The sequence below is a fragment of the Tupaia chinensis genome, unplaced genomic scaffold (genome assembly GCF_000334495.1).
Source record: "Tupaia chinensis unplaced genomic scaffold, TupChi_1.0 Scaffold143616_1, whole genome shotgun sequence".
In the NCBI taxonomy this organism is placed as follows: Eukaryota; Metazoa; Chordata; class Mammalia; order Scandentia; family Tupaiidae; genus Tupaia; species Tupaia belangeri.
The window spans coordinates 627179-634717 of NW_006203464.1; positions in this window are offsets into that span (position 1 = coordinate 627179).

The following is a 7539-nucleotide window of genomic DNA, read 5'->3' on the forward strand; positions in this document are numbered from 1 at the left end:
GTCTTTTTCATTTGTATTTTCTCAGCATGGCGCTGTTGATGATAGAGCTTAGCCTTCAGACCAATCATCTTTTTTGCCTCTCAACTTTTCTTCTTTCTCTTTTTCTCATGGCAATTCAAATAATATCCATAGCATTTACGATATAATTCAGTATATCCATTTTGAGGCCTGGTGGTGGCTGCAGTTGCCCTGTCTCCCTTTTTGGAGTGCATGTAGAGGAAAACAACAGCAATAATAGCAACAACAAAATGGCTGTACTAAGAACCCTTGGTTAGGGCTAGCAGGTAGTGTTGTGTTTAAGACTCTGGACTCCCATGTGATTGACCACATTTCAAATCCTGGACCCACTAACTTGAAACTCATGCTGGGCATGTGTGTGTCCATGCACGCTCAAGATCCCAAGACGAGAATGGAGGAGAAGGGATTGCAGCATGGCTGGCCATCCCACCTGGGTGGAGGGTGATTTCTCGCTTTCTGTCTTTTGATCTCTCTGGTGAGTAAGTGTGCCATACAACAAAAATGTAAAACCAAAACAAAACCCTTGGTCATGACCGGTCCCATTAGCCTAGTGGTTAAGGGAGTCATGACCAACGCATGGTTCTAATCCCAGCCCCAGGAGCATTCGCTGGGTGCATGTGTGCTCAGACAGTAAAAAGGAGAAGTAATTATAGCATGACCATGCTGCATTAAAAGGTCCTTTCTCTTCTTCTCTCCCTCGGACTTCTGGCACCAGAGAGAAGTGATTGCATGTGCACCCTGGCAATGAAAACACAACAAAAGAACTCTCGGTCTATCCTCGTTTTCCTTGAACTTCAATGGGCACATAGGTTTACCAGAGTGTCTTGTGAAAATGAAGATTCTGAATCTGTCGGTCTGGGACAGGGTCTGAGATGGTGTATTTCTAACCAGTTCTGAATGAGCCAGGAGCTTCTGAGCCAGGATCTACCAAGGCCAAAATAATCTGAAGTAGTTTATCAGTTTTGGTGGAAAGGCTGTTTTCCCAACTTAACCAAATTGGCCATTTATTTATTTATTTTTGGAGAGGTTTTTTTGTTTTTTTTTGTTTTTGTTTTTTGCTATAGGGCATGTGCACTCACCTAAAAGACAGAGACAGAGACAGAAAGTGAGAAATCCCCCCCAGGGAGGATGGCCACACCGCAATCCCTCCTCCTCCATTCTCTTCTTGGGATCTTGGGCATGCACGCACATGAGTCCAGCGTGTGTTTAAGCCGGGACTTGAACTGTGGTTGACTACATGGGAGTCCAGCGATGCCAGCTGCTGATCTCTTGGCCAGTTATTTCAGCATGGCCTAAAAGCAAGCTGGGTGGGATCAGAGAAGCCTCAGGAGGGAGAAGTGAAATGTTTGTGCTCAAAGAATAATCCATTGCCAACTCGAGGGCATCAGGGAGAAGTGAGAGCGGGCATCGCTCATCTCTCATGTCAACACTCCCCTGCCGTGTGGACAGGCAGCGCTGCCTCTGCAGACACTACCCAGACTGATAAAGGATCTCAAGGAGTGAGAGTGAGCTCATGCATCAATACGACATGCTGTCAGTGGCGAAAAAAAAAAGAAGGGAGGAAGGGTGAGAATGGGGGACCACATCCACTTAGCACCCAGAAACCCAGCCCGTCACTTTTACATGCATTACGTCATTTTTTTTTTTTTCTTAATAAAAATTCACCAGGGTTGGGACCAGCAGATGGTGTAATGGTTATGTTGCTTAACTGCCATGTAGTCAACTGCAGTTTGAGTTCCAAACCTAGTGGCGTGAAACTCACAATGGACATGAGTGTGTGCATGCCAAAGATCCTGGGAGGAAAATGGAGGAGGATGGATTGATGTGGTCATCTCCTCAGGGGGTGATTTCTCCCTTTCTCTCTCTCTCTCTGTCTCCCTCTCTGTCTTTCCAGTGAGTGCATGTGCCCTACAACAAAAATTTCTCAAATAATAAATTATTATTATTATTATTTAAAAGGAATAAGATGGTTGGGGCAACTTTGTGGCCTGCAACTGGATTGCATATGGTTAACTATGCTGTTCCAGTCTCAGACCCAGCTACTGGGGACACAAGCCAGGCACATGTGTGTGCATGCCCAAAATCCTGAAAAGAGGGAGGAGAAGGGATTGCCGTGTACATTCCCCAAGGGGGGAGGGGTGCTGTCGTCCTCCTCCTCTCTGTTTCTCTCTCTCTCTCTGGTGACCACAGGTGCCCTTTAGTAAGGAAAAAAAAAATATATGGTGACGACTTTCCGTTAGCCTGGTACAAGATTGGGTAATGACTGTTGTCCACGATTAATTATTAGTTGATCTCCACTCATTCCCCAAAGTGTCCAGGCTTGGAAGATAAATTATATAGCCACCCCTAGTTGGATGCTAAGTGATATGCATTTATGATAGGTCTCAGGTTATTAATGTTTTCACAAAGCCCAAAATGTGATACCAGCTGATGAAACCTGTAATAAAGTAAGATAGATGAGAAAAAATGCTCATAAATTAAAATCATTCAGACATCACTAGGTGAGCAGAAGAAGCTACTTGTGGCAGGGTAGGAAAGGCTTCAGCGAGAACATGGCTTTGGAAAAGGTCTCTGAGGAGCTAACAATGAACTGGACTTCCAACAATCAAGATTTTCACTTTTCTAGAAGGAGGCTGGAATGACTTTTCTCCATAGACCTCTCTAATGCCTAACTTACCTTTGCACGCTCAACTCAGAATCACTTTTTCTTTGAAGCCTCCCATGAATTTCTCAGACAAATGTCAAAGCTTCCTTTTGGGTTCTGTGAGATTGCTTTCTCCATTACTCTTAGTGCTTAATTAAATACCTTTTTAAGTTTCGTGTATTTCTTTGAAGAGGGATCAGGAACCAGGTATCCTGGACAGGGTCTTGAACCATAGTCTTTCATGTGACTCCAATACCGTAGAGCAGTATTCTACTTAAACCACTTTGGCTGGGCCTTTTTAAAAATGACTATCACAGTGTCAGCAGGCAGTGTAGTAGTTATGGCATTGGACTCGTGCATGGCCGGCCAGGATTCGAGTTCCAGACCTGGTGGCTTGAAAATCTTGCTGGGCGCATGTGTGTGTATGCCCAAAATCCCAGGGAGGAAAATGGAGGACAAGGATTGCAGTGTGGCCATCCCCTGAGCGGGGTGATTTTTCATTTTCCCTCTCACCATCTCCCTCTCGGGCAAACACACATGCCTTGTGGCAAAAACCTTAAAAAATAAGTAAATAAAAATGACTGCGCTGTATGCCAGAAACTCTTGTGGGAAATGGGGAAAACAGTAGTGTAATTGGAATTACACTTGGTTGTCAAGATGCCTAGTCCCCTTTCTGATGACTGTGGTGAGGTGGTGTAGAAGTGAGGTCTAAAGAGGTGGGATGTCTGGGGTCACACCCTAGCTCTGCACCAGGCTGTGGCTCTGTGGGACTGAGAACACCCTTGAAACTCTCTGTATCTCAATTTCCTTTTCTGTAAAATAGGGCCACTGATAACACCTTACTGGTTGTCATAAGGAGTCGATGAATTAATGTTTATGGAGTACTTAGAACAGTATTTAAAATTTAGTAAGTTTTCATAAATATTAGTTATTATTTCACTAGACTCTTTTCCCCAGGATGGGTACCTGACTTTATTTTTTGTGTATTCAAAACATTTGATATAGTATGTAGCGTACCGTAAGTGCTTAATAAATATTTGTTGAATGAGTGAACCATTACACAACAGATTAGTTTTAAAGAGAGAGGACCCTAATTCACACATCTATTCCAAGGCAGGGAATTTCCTATTTGTCCCCTTAAGACATTGAGTTTCGACAGCCATGCATAAAACGATATTAAGTCTGGAGAATTTTCCATCTGCTCTGGGGACTGCTATTGATTTTACCTACTGAAATATTTGGCTCCTTTCTAAAATGAAAAATTATTCACAAACAAAAGAGGGAAACAGTCTCTAAATGCTTATATCTGCAATTCACATGCTATTTAACATTTTTCCTTGTGGATTGGAGTGAAAAATCTCTATTTGGATGAGAGCAAAAAATGGCTCCAGATCAATTGGTTATTTGGTCTATAGTTATTTCAAAAGATGGATGGGAAAGAGAAAATAATTTTGAAAACTGATTTTGCTGGGAAACAGCAAAAGATCGGATTTCCTCTTGGGCTTAGCCAGAGAGCAAGATCTTATGAGTTGGGGGTTTGTCGTGACAGAACTTGCCAGTTAACTAGGTCAAACATTTAATTTGAGTGATCTTTTTACCCTGCCTTAATGATTATTTGAGTAAACTGACTAACTCAATTACGTTTTGGAGAATAGGAAAAGAATTTGGAATGATGAGAACAATGTCGTGTCTTGCAGGGATCTAAGACTTTCTCCGTTTTATACTTGATAACTTATCCCAACTGAGATCTGAGTCTTTTGATAACAGAGGATAAACCTGTCAAGTTTTCCAAGTCAAGAGAATAGGGCTTGATTCTTTCCTAAAACTCACATAGTCTCACTTGAGACTTAATATGGATTTATTCATCCTCTCTTTGCTAATAATCTCAATCTTGCTGCAAACTATTGAGTATCATATGTCAGATTCTTTACCTGCATAGTTTCACTTAATCCTCATAATGGTAGCATAAGGTTGTTAAGAAAGTGAGGATGTATTTTCCTATGTTTTTCCTTGCAAAAATGTGTCATGACTTTCTTGACAACCAAATAGTACTCATTATAGTCTCTGTGACTTTTTACAGTAGTGCTTTATGTGTCAGTTCAGTGACATTCTTTGAGGGCAGCCTCAAAGGCTACCCTCAAAGTTAGCCTTCCACATAGTGATTCAGGGATCCAAGTTCCTTACATCTAATGGCACTGACCTTCCTTAAGATCTTGGAGCACTCCACTGGATCCTCCTTTTCACTGGAAAACCAGAGTAGAGGCTAATGGGATGAATTGTGACCTTCAAAAAGATACAGGCAAGTCCCACCCCCAGTACTTGTGAATTTGACCTTATTTGAAAATAAGATCGCTGCAGATTTAATGAAGATATGAATTAAGATGAAGTCATACTGAATTGGGGTTGCCCTAAATCCAATCACTAGTATGAGGAGAGAGATTTGCAGACACAGAGAAGACCCAGGGAAGAAGGTTGTGCAATGACTAAGGCACAAGTTAACGTGAGGTAGCCATAAGTCAAAGACTGTCTAGGACAACTAGAAGCCATGAAAAGTTAGGAGAGAGGCATGGAGCAGACTCCCTCAGGGTCTCCATAAGGAATCACACTTGCTGACACTTTGATTTGAAAGTTCAAAATCTCCAGGGCCAGCGGGTGGCATAATGATTGAGGTGCTAGATGGACTACCACATGGTGGACCACCGTTCAAGCCCCGAACTTAGCAGCTTGAAGATCATGCCAGGTGTGTGTGCATGCATGCACAAAGTCCTGACAGGAGAATGGAGAAGAAGGGATTGAAGTGTAGCCATCCTCCTGGGGTTAGAAGGAGACGATTTCTCACTTTCCCCTCTCACTGTCTCTCTGGCGAGCACACATGCCCTATGGCAAAAACTTAGAAAACAAAACCTCCAAAAGTGTAAGAAAAAAAGTTTCGTTGTTTTATCATCTAGTTTGCCATAACTTTAAATGGTCACCTGGGACACTAATACAAAGCAGGGGGTCGTGAAAAGCTCACTCACTACGGAGTCTGACAGACTTATCCTTAGTTTTGTACTTTTGTACATAGTGTGCATTTTCTCTAGCTACTTTAAAATTTTTCTTCTTAATGCTCTTTTTATTTATTTATTTTTGTGAGACAGATTTTTGCTATAGAGCACATGCACTTGTTGGAGAAACAGAGACACAAAGAGAGCAATCATCCCCCGGGGGAGTATGGCCATGCCACAATTCCTTCTCCTCCAGTCTTCTCTTGGGATTTTGGGCACACACATGCCCAGTGTGAGTTTTAAGTCACCGGTCCAGGACTCAAACCATGATGGACTACATGGGAGTCCAGCAACGTAACCATTATGCCATCTGGCAGCCCCCTTACTGCTGCTCATTGTCTATCATTTGATTATGATTTACCTTTAAGTAGGTTTTCCTTATGTTTCATGAGCTTAGGGCTCACCGAGATTCTTGGATACGTGGATTTACAGTTTTCATCAAATTGGGTGGTTAGAAGTTGTCCCACGGTTCACCCATGCTCTGTTTATTTTTATTTGTCAGCCTTTTATCCTCTCCGTGTTTCTTTTGAAATAGTTTTTGATTACTGTATCTTCAGTTTTACCGACTCTGTCTTCCTGGAGCCCATTTAATCCGCCATTAATCCCATCTAGTGCACTTTTCATTTCAGGTGTGCTCTTCATTTCCAGAAGTTCAGTTTTAGTACTTCCTATCTTTTTCCGCGTCTCTACTTAACATGCTGACTCTGTGCTGTTGCGTTTTGACCATATGAAGTGCAGTCATTTCATCTGCTCTAATGTCCTTCAGTAGTGTCATGGTTAGTGCCATTTCTGTGCATATTGAGTTTTCAATTTGATCTTCATCACAAGTCATAGTTTGCCTGTTTGACTTTTGCAAGCCTGGTGAATTTTAATGGATATCACACATGGTTGGGTATCATGACCACGTTGGTCATGACAATGTTGCTTAGCAAATTTGTTACTTTATTTATTTATATATTTTTTTTAGTTTTTCTTTTAGGGTGTGTGAGTTCACTGGAGAGAAAAGGAGAGAGACACAGAGAGAGAGGGAAAGTGAGAAAACACCCCCAGGGGGATGGCCATACTGCAATACCCTCTCTTTCACCCTTCTCTGGGGGGTTCTGAGCACACATGCACATGAGCCCAGGGCGTTTCTCAAGCCACTGGTCCAGGACTCAAACCAGGGGATACAGTTATGTGGGATACAGTTACCTCAACTTCTGTGCATCCTGGTGACCCTGGATGCTTTTGTCGTCTTATAAATATTTTTGAATTTTGTCCTAGGACATGGTGAAGTTACTTAGAAACACTTCTGGGTCCCTCTTTGAAGCTTTGTTGGGTCGGATCAGAGCAGCATTTGATCTAGAAATCATTTTCCTCAAAGGTTCAGGAGTTGTATTTCTTAGTACTCTGATGCCGTTTGAATTATGAGCCTTTTTACTTTGGCTTTAGGGAACAGGTACTATTCCTTATCCTACATAAATTCCAGGCTCCATTTCTGCTAATCCTTTTAGGTGATTTTTTCCCTGGTGTTGGGCTTCTTTTTTAGGCTTTTGTTATAGGGTTCATGGGCTCATTAAAGAGAGAGACAAAGAAAGAAAGAGACCATCTTCCCAGGGGGATGGCCACTTTGCAGTCCCTTCTCCAGTCTCCTCTCAGAATTTTGAGCATGCACACACACATACTCTACGTAATTTTCAAGCTTTTGGGTCTGAGACTTGAACCGTGGTCAGCCATGTAAGAGTCCAGTGCTATGGGACCAGCAGTTAGAGTAATGGCTGTCTCTGGACTTCCATATAGTTGACCGTGGTTCGCGTCCCGGAACCGGTGGCTTAAAACTCACGCCGGGCGCGC